This window comes from Lagopus muta, chromosome 11, assembly GCF_023343835.1.
Source record: "Lagopus muta isolate bLagMut1 chromosome 11, bLagMut1 primary, whole genome shotgun sequence".
Taxonomy (NCBI): Eukaryota; Metazoa; Chordata; class Aves; order Galliformes; family Phasianidae; genus Lagopus; species Lagopus muta.
This window is the reverse complement of record NC_064443.1, coordinates 19,608,231-19,625,031: the sequence shown is the minus strand read 5'-3', so window position 1 is coordinate 19,625,031 and position 16,801 is coordinate 19,608,231. Positions and strand designations below refer to the sequence as shown.

The following is a 16,801-nucleotide window of genomic DNA, read 5'->3' as shown; positions in this document are numbered from 1 at the left end:
CACTATTCCAGCTATGGTTTGGTAACAAATGCTGAGCATAGGCGAAGAAAGGCACCACTTTGCATCTGTACAGACAATGGTAAGACCCCATAATAAGATTAAAAAGGAATGAAGTTAGTTGTTGTTTGCAAAGTAACTCATTACTGACATGAATTTAACAGAAAGTGATCATCTTGCAGAACTTTTTCCCCTTACCCCATTCAACTTAAAGTGATGGAACAGAAAATACGCAATAAGAGCCTTGTTTTCAGTTCTTTGGGTTTCTTTGGGGTGGCTTCAGGGGAAGCTGTTACTTCAGCCTTCTTCCATGAGAATGCCTTCTCTTGAATTTTGTCTTAATATCTTAGAGAAAAAGTGTCAGAAATTGTATATAAATGAATTTTTTCTAATATCAATTAAACTTGTATTTTGAGTATAGTCATGGCTGTCAGTGTACTTGTTCCAGATTTGCACTGACGCTGGAGATTTGCACTGTATTTTTAACAGTTATACTAAAAATGGAATATATTTTCCTTCTTGTTTGGATTTCTGTGGGAACTTGAGACATCCCACGCCTCATGTGCAGAGCATGTGAGCTGGTCAGTAGGCAATGACTGGACAACTGATAGTCCTTAATTCAAAGCAAAGATTCCTGTGAGGACAATTCCTGTGTTGTTTTTTTTTTTTTTAATTTTAGGCAGTGAGTTCGGACTTTCCAGGAATCTAAAGAATACTGGAAAGTACTTTAAATATCTTAATTAATACCAGATTTGCACATTTAACCAGCCAATAGCTGTCTTAGCCCCTGATTTGTCCTAACCGAATGCCTAGTGGAGTCCACTGAAGGCAGCTGTGCTTTTCCTTTACTTTGACTAGGGCTAGCCTTAGAATTTTTTTCCCTGAGTTTAAAGGATCTATATGCTGAGTTGAGTTTAAAAAAATCCTCTTGAACTTTGAAGTGTGGCTCTTAAAAAAGATAGATGGGAAAAAGAGAAGTTTACACAGCTGACACACTTTCATATATACAAAATCATATAAGCAAATTAACTCAAGGAAAGCTAAGAATCTGATATTTAAAAATATCTCCTATATGAATGTGTTTCATCTTCACGCTGAGTGAATGAGTCAGATTCTACTTGTGATACATCAGTTGATTTATTGAATTTCTTGGCCACTAGGAAATGGTAGGATAGCTAAGGTTTATGCTTGGAAACTTTGAGTACGAATTAGTAAGTCTTGATCTGACACAATTTGAAAATCCTCACAATCTCTAAATATGAGCTGGAAATAATTCTTATGCTGTTCTCCAGTCTGAAAGCAATCTGGACAGTATGTAGGTTTGCATATGTAGCTCCAGGTTGGATATAGCAGGAGCTGCTTGTTGCAAAAACCTCTTACTGAGTCTTTTAATGCACATGCAGCGGATGCTCTGATGCACGAGACTGTGTAGTCATTGTCCAGTCTGCCACCTGACCCTTGTTTGCTTTCTCTCTATCCACCAAAAAAACCTAACTGACTCCTGAATTTCTCTGGGCCAGCTGTCAGGACTTGTTCTCCATTACAGTATCCTACAATATAGTCAAATGCTAATGCCATAGATTTCAGAACTGCTGTTGTATCACAGTGAACCTCCTGAAGTGAGTGCAATAAAGAATTGCATTCACTTCACCCTAGATGCTTTGCATTTCTGGATGTAATAACTCCCTAAGAATTCTTATGGAACCACACCTGGGCTTAAAAAATGAATGTACTGAGCTATAAATTAATGTGGACATTGTTTGAAGGCTTCACTAATTCTGAAATTCTGAGTAGTACCTTAATCTCACTTTGTTACAGTTTTTTATTCATTTAATCACATTTTCTCAATTCTTTTTAGCGTAAAAGATTTGAACAAATTTAAACACTGTGGCTAGCATCTGTCATGTAGAGTTTATTCTCTGTTGCTACCCCAAGGCAAGAAGTGTGTGAAGGAAGAACAACTCCATAGTTGGAGTTGTTCATAGTCCATACTGTTCTGTTAAACCTCTTCTTATTAATGAGAAAATGAGAGTTATTTGATTGCTAACAGAAATCAGAAGCAAATCAGCTCTTTTGTTTTCTCAGGGAATGTCGATGTGCAGCTTCTTTAGATCACTCCTCCCAATTTGTTCCCTGAATTGAACTAATCAGGGAGAACATTTGAGAGGGTGGGTATTGTGAACAGGTGAACATCTCTCTTCCTGTGTGATCCTTCTAAAATGCACTGAGTATGTGAGTAGTCTGCTTGGCAGGTGGACGACATACTGCATTTTTGTGACAGTCATGAGATCACTTCATCTTGGTTTGTATAACATCAGAATGCTGAAGTGCTTTTTTCCATAGAGGTGTAGCTGCATACTCTTCTAAATGTGTTTGCTAAGTTAATGGGCCTAGGTAGATTTTTCAGTAGATTTAATGATGCGGGAACTACATAGGAGGTACTACTTCTGGAGCAACCTATTTATTCAAGGAAGGTTTGGATGTTGTGTTGAGGGATATGGTTTAGTGAGAACTGTTCATGATAGGTGGATGGTTGGACTGGATGATCTTGTAGGTCTTTTCCAACCTTGGTGTTTCTGTGATTGTGTGATTATTTCTGTGGGAAGTACAACAGCTACAAAGAGCACAAAAACACCATTGGATGGAGCACATTGCTGGCTACAACACACTATTTTCCAACATAATCACCACCATTAGCTGTGCATTTTCACCTACTATGAACCAGAGCCTGCACACCACGCTTGTAAAAATCTGCACCAGTAGAGGTGACCCACTGTTGCCAATACTGAAATGAAGCTCCCACCCCTCACTGTGCTCACATCCACTGCTTGGTCTCCATACGTGTTCAATGTCAATGAATAGCAGTGGGTGTTGTCTTTTCCACATGCAGGAACTCAATTCCACACCTTTGCTTCAAACGCACTTCCATGTCAGGCTCTGCTCTGTCAGACTGACCCTGTGCTGCCCAAATTCTGCTGCACCACCACCGTCTGCCTCTGATGACATGGGCCAACGTAATAAAACAGGAGGCATTATTTTCAGAGCAGCCCTTATAAATTTCAGAAATGCAGCCCAGTCTTGTCAGAGCCAGCACTGGTGTAAATGTGCTCCTTTGTATACAACTAGATGAGCTTTGTGATAGTCGACAGCAGAGAGTGTCACATCCCAGATGGCTTTGTTGTAGGTTATCAAAAAACACAAGCAATGAAGATTAATAATACTTCTTCTGTTTATTACAGTACTTGGGAAGATAAAATCTAGGAGGGGAAATGAAGGCAACTCTTCTACTGTGGACTCTATTTCCTCCAGTATTGGGTCCCGATCTTGGTGCTGGTGCTGTTGCTTAACTGCAGGCATTGGTGGTACTAGATCAAAGGTCTTTTTTGAGGGAGCTCTTAGTTAAAGCTAGTCGACTGAACAGGCCTAGAAAACTGCTGATATCATTAGAAACTTTACTGGCTCATCCTAAATGTCATTTGAAGTGCGACCTGAAAATGGTGAGGAATGGAAGTAAAGGGCCTCCTTTGAAGGCTCTGATATTTTCAAATGATTCTCCTTTTCAAAAATTAAAAAAATGGCAAAGCTTTGTACTAACTTTAAGACTAAGATTTTTGTAGTTCTGCAAACACAGAAGTGTTGAAGCTTAGTCTCCTGAATTCCTTGAAATAAATATGAAATCCCTTGAGGAAACTTAATATAGGCAGAGGTTAGGTATTCTGTTTTAAGTAATGAATGAGTAGTGAGTGAGATGAGAACATTAATTTCTGGGAAGGGAAGCTTTTAATAGAATTACTGAGTAAATTCCACATGGAATGCACAGAGCTCCACTCACCAATTGGAATCTATAAAGGCAAGGGAAGGCTGTTATATTGGAGGGAAGGGGAAGTATCCTGCCTAGCATTAAACCTTTTGCTGAAAGGACTATAAATATCGTGTTGCTTATATCAGCTAAATCGTTTTATAGTTTCATGAGGAATCAAAACCAAATCACTGTGACATTAATCCTGCATACTGGCTTACTGATAGATGTTCAATACTAAGCAGCATATTATGGAATCAGAACTTGGCAGGCTTAATTGTATACTTAAGAGTCTAACTCACAGTTTGTTCCTTCTGGGATGGAGGCAGTTTGGAATTAAAGAGTGAATTATTATAGTGAATCCATTAAATCAATGGATTCACTATAATGTTGTAATTATTTTGTAATTAATTCAGTGATGTTTATGCAGGGTCTTTTCTACAGTCTTCTCATTGAGAAGAACCCTGTCATTTGGGAAGAGAGTGGAAATCTTTAGGAAAAATATTGTTGTACCATGTCTCTTGTTCAAGACACAGTCCAAGATCTCTCAAACAAAATAATATCATTTAATTAAACAAGCGAGACCATGCCACTAGGTACCCAAACCAGCAGCTTTCCCAGTCTGTTGTTTTTTCATAGCTGCTAATTGCAGCACTCAAGAGATTCTTGTTTTGTTCCAAGTGGGAAATTGATCCTTGGAGAAAGCAGCAGCTTGGTATACCTTGACAAAATTTTGCTTTCCAGTTTGGGAGAAATTCAGCACTAGTGAGGCCGCACCTCGAGTACTGTGTCCAGTTTTGGGCCCCTCACTGCAAGAAAGATATTGAGGCCCTGGAACGTGTTCAAAGAAGGGCAACGAAGCTGGTGAGGGGTCTGGAACACAGGCCATATGAGGAGAGGCTGAAGGAGCTGGGAATGTTCAGCCTGGAGAAGAGGAGGCTCAGGGGAGACCTCATTGCTCTCTATAACTTCCTGAAGGGAGGTTGTAGTGAGCTGGGGGTCGGCCTCTTCTCTCGTGTCATCAGTGATAGGACCAGAGGAAATGGTTTCAAGCTACGGCAGGGGAGATTCAGGCTGGACATGAGGAAGTATTACTTTTCAGAAAGGGTGGTCAGGCACTGGATTGGACTGCCCAGGGAGGTGGTGGAGTCACCGTGCCTGGGGGTGTTCAAGGAAAGGCTGGATGTTGTGTTGAGGGACGTGGTTTAGTGGGAGCTATTGGGAATAGGTGAACGGTTGGACTGGATGATCTTTTAGGTCTTTTCCAACCTTGGTGATTCTATGATTCTATGATTCTATGAAATTAACAGTATAGAAATAAGAGATTGTATGATATTTTATGTGCTCTGACAGAAACAGTGGTCATCCAGCTTCCTTTTAAGAAGCAACCCTTATTGACGTTGTCAGATTGCAAAGTTGAGGATCTGTAAAAAGGTCACTGGTCCCCACTGCAATTAGGGGAGTCATGTACTTGTTTCTTCTCTGCTATTGCTTTACAGTTTCTGCTAACACAATCGTAATTATGATAGAGAAACCACGACTGGGTGTGAAAGAGGGTAAGTTTGGGAGCAAGAGAAAATGCAATGAGAGATTTAGCCTTTGGCATGAAGTATTTGGAAATGCTGGTTTGGATGTTATGTTTCCAATTCTTAGCTTCACCTGTGTAGTCCTTCTGTCGAATTCACTGAGAGTTCTCAACACAGAGCATGTTTAAAAATCCCATCTGATAGTCCCTGCTTGTTCACATATCAAAGATAAAGGGCTCAGAAGCTCCTGAAGATTTCACATACACAGTGCAAGCCCAGTGGTTAAAGATTAGAGGCCACAGCGGAAACATGAATAAGGAGACTGAGTAAAAGCAGAATGGAAAGCTCCGGAACTTGCCCTCGTGGCTGATGGCAGAACATCTTCCTCGTAAAATCTGGATGTTCACATTGTGGCTTTGAAATTAAATAATTTTATTTCTTCTTGTTGCTTGGTGTTGCCATAGGAGGCAGGTATTCACTGGTGAGAACTATTCAACAAAGCAATCTCGAGTCTTGCTTTAAAGATTCAACATGAATTTGATTGTCCTCAGGCTTTCTGTGGTGGTCTGATAGCAAAGAGAAATGGGGCCAATGGCAGGACCCCATCAACAAGGCAGCTGCCTTTCTACCTGCCTGTACACAGCACCCAAGAGCAGCTATTCTCATAGGAAGTGCAAATTGGAATCACAGGTAGAGAGGAATTTTGAACAGGGATCTGATTTTACTAAAAACTATCTCAGGAGCCTGTCATATCAGCTGAGGCAGCAGAATTGGATAATGGTTTGTTCAAGTATTACAACATTCCTTACTGTTGTTTCTCTGTGTCTGTGGATGTTCGTATGCGTTATGTATGGGTTTGTTACCAATGAACTGCTCCTTATTTGTCTCTATTTTCTTAGTTGTTACCATGTTATTTGGGCTACTCATTTTATGAGAGCTTAAATTGGCTCACTGTGTATTACTGCTCCTACAGTAAGATTGGTCACTTTATCTTCTAGGTTACATGTCGTTAAGAGTCCTTGGTGCTGCAACAATGAAGATCAGAATCCTGTTATGGTAAGTGCTATACAGATAATGTAATGATGCATTACAAGTATATGAATGAAATAACATAATTGCAGAGTATGTTTTAGATTGGAACGTACCTTAAACTTACCACCAGCCCCACTCCCTGCTGTGGGCTGGTTGCTCCCTCCAGGTCAGGCTGCCCAGGGTCCCATCCAGCCTGGTTGTGGGCACCTCCAGGGATGGGTCTCCCACAGCTTCCTGGACAACCTGTGCTAGGGTCTTACAGCCCTCTGAGTAAAATTTCCCTCTGACATCTGACCTTAATCTCCCCTTTTTTAGTTTAAAGCTTCACACTTGTCCTATCACTATCAGACTGTGTAAAAAGTCAGTCTCTCTTCTGTTTATAAGTTTCCTTTAAGTACTGTAAGGCCACAATGAGGTCTCCCCAGAACTTTCTCCAGACTGAACAACTCCAACTCTCAGTCTGTCTCTATTGGAGAGGTACTTGTTCTCATGGCACTCTGGACCTGCTCCAACAGTTGCATATCTTTCTTTTACTGGGGGCCCCAGCCCTGGACACATTACTGCAGATGGGGCCTCACAAGGGAAGACCAGAGGGGTGCAATCCCCTCCCTTTCCTGCTTCCACTCCTCTGTTGATGCGGCTCAGAATACAGCTGGCCTTCCAGGCTATGAGCACACATTGAATAAGTTATTTCAAGGGTTTTGGGCATCAGGGCTAGGTACAATCAATTTGTAAATTTCGCTTCAGTGTTTCAAAAGGATTTGGAAGAAAGAAGAGGGTCATTATAGATTCTGTCAAGGAGGTCTTCCTACTTACAAGGACAAGTGTTTAAGACAGTTGGTTTCTTGGCCTTACCTGCAGGGTGTAGATAACAGGAACTCTTACGGAATTACTCTTCTATGGGAGGATCTAAGCAAGCAGCAAGCGATACAGTTTCTGTTAGCCCCTCTCCCTCACCCTGTCTTCAAAGCCTGTAAGCGAACAGAATAGTTAGTAGCTTTTTAATTCTATCACTTCTACCCATCACAAATGGCACCAGGCAAACAGGAAGTTGTTACTTAAAATTCAAGCCAACATTGTGTCAAGTGTATGGATTGGTGGCCTGAAATCAAGCAGGAATGCCTGTGTCTCATATAACCACAGAAGCTAGAAAAGATGTAGCACAACTCGGAGACGTGCATGTTCCAAATATGTGTTTAAAGGCTGTGTAGAGTACAGTAAGCCATTGAGTCCCTTCTTCAGAGGGCAAGAGAATTGCCTGGGAGAGAGTAAGGGAAGTTCATGGAGTACTCATTTTAGAACTGTTCCCCTGCCCATCGTTCCAAGTCATTTAGATGAAACTTGGTACACAATAAAGAGACTTAGGGGCAAAAATAAAAAAGGAAGATCCTCACAATAAGTTGCTCAAGTTAGATGGTTTTCATATTGTACTGCTAGTTACAAAATGATAGACCTTTATGAAATTTGCATCTTTATAATAACTTTCATAGTCATTGTAATAACAGTAGACTTCTACACCGGTGCTTAATGGGTTTGTTTGCAAACAAACAGCACGAAGTGAGATTCAGTGGGTATTCAGCCACTTTTTGGGAATAGTGATTGTAATTAATGCTGTTCTGTAGGCCAAATAATAGGCATCAAGCTTTATGAGACAGTAAAGGCACAGATGTCAGTGAGGTACATGCTGAGGCAATGCAACAGCTCAAGAACAATGATGTAAGATCCTGCTAGATGAGCGGTTTCTCAGGATTCTTTCTGCAAACCACTGATGGCTTTCATAAACAGCTTTCTCCTCCTCCAGGTACTAGTGCTCATCTCTCTCTTTCTTTCTTGATAGCTGCTATCTGATTCAAAACATTTCATGTTGGCACTGAGGCCTGGTGTGACAGAACTCTAGAAATGTATTCCTGGAGCGGGTGGTGATGATCTTCATATCCTTTGGTGTAGAGATAGTTGTATTGCATCAGTGGTTTTCAACTTGTAGTATGGGACAATGCAGGGTTTGGAATGACTTCAAAAGGATGAGTAAAAGGTCATTAATAAAATCAGTCCTTTTAATAAATTTGCTCTGTAATGATCTGTATCTTCCCTGGAAAATACTTATAGACCTACAATTGGAGGAAGTATGAAAAATATCTTAGGAATCCTTTTTAGATCTTCATTTCAATAATGGTTTGATTCAGAGAACTGTCATGGAAGCTGCAGAGTTAAAACTTCAATAACTCTTATGTTTTTGTAGCTACTGATGAAAAATATGACTCAATATTTTGACATTTTGAGAATAAGTGGTTCATCAGGGACAAGAAGACTGTTTTTGAAATATGTTTTAGAAAGCTTCATCAATAATCGGTGGTTATTTCTGAGCCTTCCATGCTAACATTGTGTAAACAAAGCTTAAGTCTTAAGAAAATTATGGAAATGCCAAGGGTTACCTGGTAAACAAGTGGTGTAATTGGTCATTCTCTCTGCTTTATAGACAAGGTATCTTTTTGTCATTTCAATAACAAATGATCTCTGGGCTTATATCAGAGTAAATCTTATTGACCTTTTGCAGGTACTTATGCTTTTATTGAAAAACAGTAACTTCATCTTCATTAAAATCACTTTTAGACCTGTCTGGGGCCAGGTACTGAGCAGAGTAATTCCATAAGCTGTCATACTTCCATACTGTCATAGGAATAAAGAAGACACGTAGCAATTTTTTTTACTTGAAGATATGTAGCATTAATCAGTGCAGTCTGTAATGGGGAACTGAGAAACACCTCTAGATAGATGTTTGCCCTGTGCACATCTGTGAATGTGTCACATAGCTTAACTGCAGCTAGCTTATATTAAGTGTTTCACATCTCCAACTGAAATTTTCTTCTGTCTGTGGCGGTTCAGCTCTGCTCCTTAATGTGATTCTTTGGAAAGAATGTGGGGACCTCAACCCAACACACTGCCCTTGGCCTCAGTTATGTATGCATTTGTCATTTTTCTGCTGGACAGCAGTAATTCTGATCTCACTATGAGTCGTTTAGAGAATCCATCATCATTTCTTCCTATGAGCACATCACACCAGGTCCAGGGTTTGCCAGGTCTTCCAATAGGGAAAAGGGAAATACTGGCAAAACACTGTAGATTTAAGAGCAGAGATGATCCTGCAGTGACCTGCTGCTTAAGAGGCACTTATATTTTGCATTTCTGTCTCCTTTTGGTACTGTGAAAGGGTGTCTGATTTAGAAAAAAATGAGAGCAGGAATCACAAGAATCAAAATTGTTTAGTTTGAGAAGCAAAGCATATGGCCCAAGTGCAAGAGGTGCTATATGCAACCAAACTTTATTCTGCTTTGTAAGCACTCCTAAATGTTTATGACTTTTCAGAAAATGAAAGAATAAAATCAGAATACATAAAACTTGAGCTGAATGCTGGTGAACAAATCAAGTAAAAGAAGTCCTCCTAGTGCAGTAAACCATATTGTAATTGACTTGCTTTACAGTTCTCGCAGTTATCCTCAAATGCAATGATGTTTTTCCTTTCATAATGCTAGAGATGAACTAAACCCATACACTGAGCATATACTTGGTGGAATGTCATATCCTGCAGCGCTAGATGAAGTGCCGGAGTTGAGCATCACTGAGTGGAGCTAAGCACAGATGGACAGGTGACAGAGTGTCTCGGCTCCAACAAATTAGTTCATGTCACTGAGTGAGTGCAATTTGAGGAAAAATTTCCAATCCTCTCCATTTACAACACTTGGATCACATCACAAAGCATCTTTGCTTCCCACCTCCTCATAACTTTGAATTCTAATTATCAACAAATCTCTTACAGGAGTCCTGCAACTGTGCGGCTACTGGGAAGTGTCAATGCAGAAGGATTTTTTCTGGATTGATTTTTCTTATAGATGTGTCTAACCAAGCAAAGTGACTGAAGTTGAACTTCTTCATCTTGATTCTGTGGCCATTGTTGTGATTCACAGAAGTGCGACAGTTTGAGTTTGTCTTGTTCAAACACAGTTTTTATTCCAGAAATGTTGACACAACTCCCTTAGCCTGTCTGGCAACAGGGACAGAGCACAAATGATGAGCAGTTACTGCTTTAAAGAGACTCACACACCCAGCTAAGGAAAAACAATCGATGATCATTTAGATGCTTCTGACTGAACAAAATGTCTTTAAATTAAGTCTCTCTTCTTCTCAGATGAGATTAGAAAATAAGAACACTCCGGCTTCCTAATTTAGCTACTAAAAAGACAGCAGATACAGCAGTTTTATTGGATTGTTTGGCTGGATGGCAAGCCTTACACTGCTCTGAGTGCTCTTAGGGAAGGGATTTTTCCTTAAGGTATCTGTCATAGTTTAGAAACTACCTTTAGGGGAACCTAAGGACCAATGAGAAAAATAAAATACTTGATTGGTGTCCTTGTTATTAAGCAGTAAGTTAGGCAGATATTTCTGAGATTGTTGTATTAGTTAAGGAATTGTGCCACCTTCTTCCTGTCACTCTGTGTTCTCACACACACAAGTTGTAGTGACTGCTGGGCTCCAGCAGATTCAGCTCAGCATAGTGATCATGTGAAAAAGGAAGAGTCAGGACTCTTTGGCATGGAACTAGCCATTCCCAGGACTAAGACTGACAGTTTTATTCTGTGTTCATCCTGTTGCATTAAGACCTGTTTATATGGTTTTTATATTTATATTTTTATATTGTTTCTGAGTAAGTAAGCCCTGTGGTTGGTCATCATCATTTATATGGTGCAATTAGTTCTAGGATTACAACAAACTGTGCTATGTTCTTTGCTTATTTTATTAAAGGTAGGGATTGTTATCTGCTCATTTAGTAAAGAAAGATCCCAAATGCTTATTTAATTACTCCTTGCCAGAGAGAATTTCAGGGCTGCTGGGTCTGTTCTATGACTTTGTTCTTCATGTGGGATGCTTCCACATAGAATTGGAACGTAATTCAATTACATTTAACTATGAAGAAGCAGTGAAGCGTGTAGTAAATATTATTGTTGCATTAGCATTAAATTTAATAAGTATTTCCACAAATGGGAAATTGGGGAAATTTTTCATGATAGTGCTACCCGCATCATAATTGTGGTTTGTACCTCAAGCCAGATTCTCTGACAGTGCGGATCCCACTCTGAAAAGCAGTCCATCACTGGGTAAGGTGAGGAAAAGTAAATGAAACAGCAGCATTGGAAGTGCATCTCAAACACCCCGTAGTTTACAGGCAGAAGGAGATGTCCATTCTGATTCTCTTTTTGACGTGGATCATGGCACTGCAGGTAGTTCATATCCCAGCCTTTCTTTCTTCCTCCTCACAAGTAACACAACGACCAAGAAGGCAGTTAATCATGTTGGAAGGGGACAGCTAGTTTTCAAACTGCAATGTCTTTGCTTTCTTTTGTCCTTAGATTTTTCAGAGTTGCCTCTTAAGAGCTGATGAACTCCCTCTCAGAGCTGTTTTATTAGGTATCTGAAAACAACATGCCAGTTATCTGAGTGGATGTCAAGCAATCATTTTTAGCAGTCATTCTTTTATCAGAAGAAAATCTAAATTCTCTTCATGCACTGTTTTTGCTTTGATAACATTCCTTTTGCAATGTGAGGATGGTATAAATAATTTCTAAGGGTAGATTTTTTTTGGGGGGGAGGAAAAAAGTGCAAAAGAAACAGTGTAAATCCCTAGCGAGGGTAATGCGAAATGGAGCTGTACACTGCATGCTTCACTTTTCAGCAGGGCTTAATCCAGTCTTTGGTTGGGTATCTCATTATAACTACTCATTTTTACTTGAAATAAATCATAAGCACTAATGCTAGGAATTAAAAGCTTTAAAAAATCTCTGCTATCCGTTTGAACTACAAAAAGGAAGCTGCCAAATTGCAAATTGCAATAAGTATCAACAAGTTGAATCTAGTATGGAAATAAGAACTTGAGTGATTAAGAATTGATTTGCAAAGCAAGGATTGCAAACTTGTTTGTTCTCCCACACCTGCGCTCCACTTCAGAAGTACAATGAAGTAAGGCATATCTAATGTACCTTTCCCCTAGTTGAGTAATGCACTCAAAGGAATACAGCCAGCAGAGACTTTTAAGATCACGCCACAATTTGCCCAATTATCACACCTAATGACAACACATTGTTCCTGCAAAATGTGTCTTTATTCCCTGGTAGGTTGCATTTCCTTTCAGCCTTCTACCTATTGATTCAGCAGCACCTTGTGTGGAACAAATTTCTTTGTTGGCAAGTCTTGATTACGACACCAGAAACAAATTTTATGTCCTCTATATCCAACTAAGTACATAAGAGAAAGTCAGTTTAGCATCCATGGACACAGGTTCAATGCTAAGATATTAGACCAGCATAAGGAGCTGATAGAAAAAGAAGCAATTAAATTGACTAAGTGATATTTTATTTAAAGACACTTCATGATCTCCAGCACAAATAGAAATTACAGATTTTATTGCTTCTTTTGGCTTTTATCACTGTGCTTTCACATTTCTTGCTACATAGGAGGATTGAGAAGATCTGATGGGCTAAAGTTCCTAGGATATGGCCATTATGTAGGCAATTTTAAACTTAAATTAGTCATTAAAATTTGCAACCTCATGATTATTGCTTTCTGTGCTCCCAGCTTTTCTCATAAAATACTCCCTTTACAGTTGGCTGCTTCTTGTAAGAATATTGTTTCATTCTCACAAAGGTTCTTACCAGTAAATTGAACAAGGAGAGTATATACACCAGCCTTGTATTTTTCTTGTGAAGCCTAGGAGCACTGAGTCCCTGGGAAAAGTAATTGAGTATGCTGTATCCACTTGCTGTCCTCCACAGACTTCATTCTCTGCATTCATCTCGGTGAGGTGGCAGACCTGGTAAGCTTTATTTACACTGAAAAATGTAAATGTGTTTTTTCTCTCTCAGTATGTAAGAACTGGAAGTTGTTTAGTACTCGCTGTCATAAGGAGAGAAAACTTATGGCACCAAATCTTTGCTCCCAAGCTGTCATACTGAGTATTGATCCTTTGTTTCTGAGTAAGTAAGCCCTGTGGTTGGTCATCATCATTCTAGGATGTCTCGTTCTAGTGAATGGATCAATAATGTCTTCAGTGGCCTGCTTCTGTGTGCTCCCCTCTGCTATTCAGAGGCTGTCAGGAAGCAGTGAGGCCAGCTGCTCATCAGGGGGTGGAGAGCCCGGAGCTGCATGTGGCAGGGCTGACTTGAAGCTGCGTTTGCAGAGCAGAGCGCTGCGCTCTCACTAACTGACCTTACAGTGCCAAACATCCGCTAACCTTACTTCCGAACCTGTCTATGATGAGACTATTAGCTTTGGTTAGTCACAAAGCTCAGTAATTCTGAAGCTGTGGAACAAGGGTGTGTGTTTTGTTCGGGACTTCTTCATTTTCTCAGGAGTTGTGTTTTCCTGATTTTATTTTCATACTAACATGGTAATACAAATCCCATCTTTTGTCCAGGCGTGGTAACAGGGAAAGCAACATTTGCTGTAAATTAGTATATATTAGATCTAATATAACCGTGTCTGTGTGAAAGTTTAGATAGATAACTGCTGATCCCTTCCATCAGCTTGAGTCCTTTTAGCACATTTACACATTTGGAGTCTAAGAAATATCTGCATCTGCCTTTGACGTCTGCCGCCGTGACGGATCGATGCCCGCTGCGAGTCCGTTCCGCGCCCCGGGCCCTGCCGGCTCCGGGGTGCTGCTGCCCCCTGGCGGCCGCCTGGAGAGGACACGCGCTCCTCCAAGTGGGATGAAATGGCTGCTCCGCCCCGCAGCGCCCCTCGTCCTCCCTTACTCGAGGTAACGCGGGGTGCGCGGTGCCCTCCCGTTTCGAGCACCGAGCGCGTCCCGGACTCGTGCCGCGGAAGGCGGCTGTGGGTCACGCACAGTGTGCTGCGTGGCCGTTACCGCCTGTGGTGGAGGCGAATTGCGGGGCCTGAAATACCGAAGGGGCTTTGTGGTTCGTTGAGACTTCAGGAGCTCACAGAATTCCTCCTGCGACGCGGCGGGGCGGGGCCGTGGCGGCATCGTGCAGCGAGGGGCCGAGAACAGGAGGGGGCGCTCCTGGATAAAATAAAGCAAAAGAATTTTTCAAAGAATGTACCGGGACCAGCTTGTGCTCATCCTGCAGCAGCTCTTTGTTCTCCAAGGGGAAGTAAAAAGCTCCGGGGTTTTATCCTGGTTCTCTGAGGAGCGCTGGGGCCCACCAGCACGTGCTCCAGCAGCACGTATGGATGCAGGGCGAGGTGCAGTCAGATGTGCTTTGGGCCTGCGGCGTTCCTGTGGGAGCTGTGATGCTGAGGGTGCGCTGGACTGGGCCCTGTTTTCAAGGCTTCTAACTGCCCGTGCCTGGAAACGCAGGAAACTCTCCCCCTCTGCTGGCTGCAGTCACGCCGTTCAGTTAATAGTGAATCCATTCACTTCGACTAGGCTCTCTTAGCCTTTGCTCAAATTACGGGTGCTCCAGTCCCTTAATCATCATTGTGGCCCTTCAATGGACTCTTTTTTGTCCTGGAGCACCCCAAAACTGGGCACAAAAATGTGGTCCAACTTCACAAATCCCCTTGGCTTTTAGTTATCGGGACTACTGTAAGGAACACGTTCCCTGGAAGTGGGCAAAAGCAGTGCGTTCTAGGCCCCATGTTCATCTTCATTGCTTTTTATGACTGAGTGTTAATCCCTTCAGAGCATCCCTTCCTTATTAAACTATCATGTCAGCTTTTCTTATCAGTGCCCCCTTAATACTGTCTACATACTCTGGAACCATTACCTTTTACTAGATGTGTTTTGCTGCTCCCCTTCCTGTTATGTTATATGTTGCTGTCCAATCCTGTTATATGCTGCCTCAGCAATACATGTGAAAGTGACTTGGGATATTTGCCAGTCATCTTTGGCTTGTGAACTTCTCATTCACGTTTCTGGTCTCTGTTTGCTTGTTGTCAATATCTGGCATTTGCTTTCCTAGCTAGTGAATCCAGAGATGGCCCCGACAGGGCCTTCTTAGGCAGAAAAAGGACTTTCTTTTCCTTAACTGCTCAGTAGTTTGTAAGTTTGCTCTTCCAGCATCAGTAAGTTAGTAATGCTGGTGGCTTCACTTGCAATAGCTACGTTGTTTGGAGAGCCTCAGAGAGTGGATCTGTATTTCTAATTGTTGATACTAGTGATGTAACTTCAAATTTGGAACTTTAGTATAGGTCCTGCTTACTTACAGGAGGCAAAACCATTTGAAAATCAGTCAATTGCTCTTCATTATATTGTTGCATCTCACCACTATCTAGAAAATGAAGTTGAGCCATTCAAGAAACTATCTGTAAAGATTGTAGCCTAACAAAGTTTACTAGGGCTCTGCCAGGGCTGACAAAAGGGGATGTGCGTACACATATTAGGAAGACGGTTCCTTCTTCTACTCGTTTTCCTCATGCCTAGTGCTCTGGAAATGAATATGGCCGTGCAGAAGTGAACTCTCCTCATTCTGTGGGGCCCACAGTGGTTTTAGTCTAGTGGTCCCTTCATCTATGGTTTTAATTCTACTGAAACCAAAGAGACACACCAGCAGATAAATTAGTGCAGTAACTCATTGCTTTGTCAACATCCTCTAATGGAAAAAAAAAAAACACCAAATGACTTTACTTAGATCCTTAGCTGGTTATCTGCTGTCCTTCCTGACTCTGTAGTGAAAGACAAGTGGGTGATATTTTGCACATTCACAGGCCGTAGGCTTCAGTGTTTGAGAAAAACTCTTTCAGATCAATAGCACATATTCTAGTAAAGCATCTAACCTGCAGGCAGGGTTGGTCATGTTTATCTGTGTCTGTAGCATTGATTTGAGGCTAACTTGTTTGAAAATGCCAGATGGAAAAGGTTGCACTTTTATTACTGTAAGTATTAATTGCTTTTGTTTTATTAACTTCCTAGGCTGGATTTACAATGGACAGAGTGCTTTGCAAATGAAAATGCATTGTTTTTCATTGTATTATTGCATTGCACTCTTATCTGGAGAGTAAAATACTCCTTTCAAGGTGTAACAAGCTGTAATTTCATTGAAGACTCTCTAGTATTCCTGCACAAGAGCACAGTTGTAACAGTTTATTCACAGGAGCCAGAAGGTCAAATTACTGGCCCTCCAATACCCAACTGGAGATACATTATAGCTCTGCTGTATCGGTGTGCTGAAATTGGATGGGTTGTACCCTTTAAAGACATTCCAAGCTGTTGTAGCCGTTTGAAGCATCACTGTCCTTTCCTGCTACTTTAACACGAGAAGAAGAGAGCCAAGAGGCTGTTTGGCAATGAAAGGGTTGTTTTCTCCCATGCCTTGGGAAACTGTGCTCTGCTGTGTGAGCCACTAGGAGTCATTCTGCAGCTGAAGGTGGCTTAGTGGTTTATTGAAAGTCTGTTTACTTCCAGCACAGGGCAGTAATCTCATTGCAATGCAGTAAG

At 41.2% G+C, this 16,801-nt stretch overlaps 1 protein-coding gene across 4 annotated transcripts in view; it reads left to right on the top strand.

Annotated features, from left to right (window-relative positions):
• Positions 1–16,801, top strand: part of TMCC1 (transmembrane and coiled-coil domain family 1) — a 105,754-nt gene that overhangs the window by 14,221 nt on the left and 74,732 nt on the right. For all 4 annotated transcript variants that reach the window (XM_048957444.1, XM_048957445.1, XM_048957448.1 and 1 more), the window contains one exon: positions 6,321–6,378. The gene's annotated coding sequence lies outside the window, so the exon portion shown is untranslated. The remainder of the gene's footprint in view (positions 1–6,320; positions 6,379–16,801) is intronic.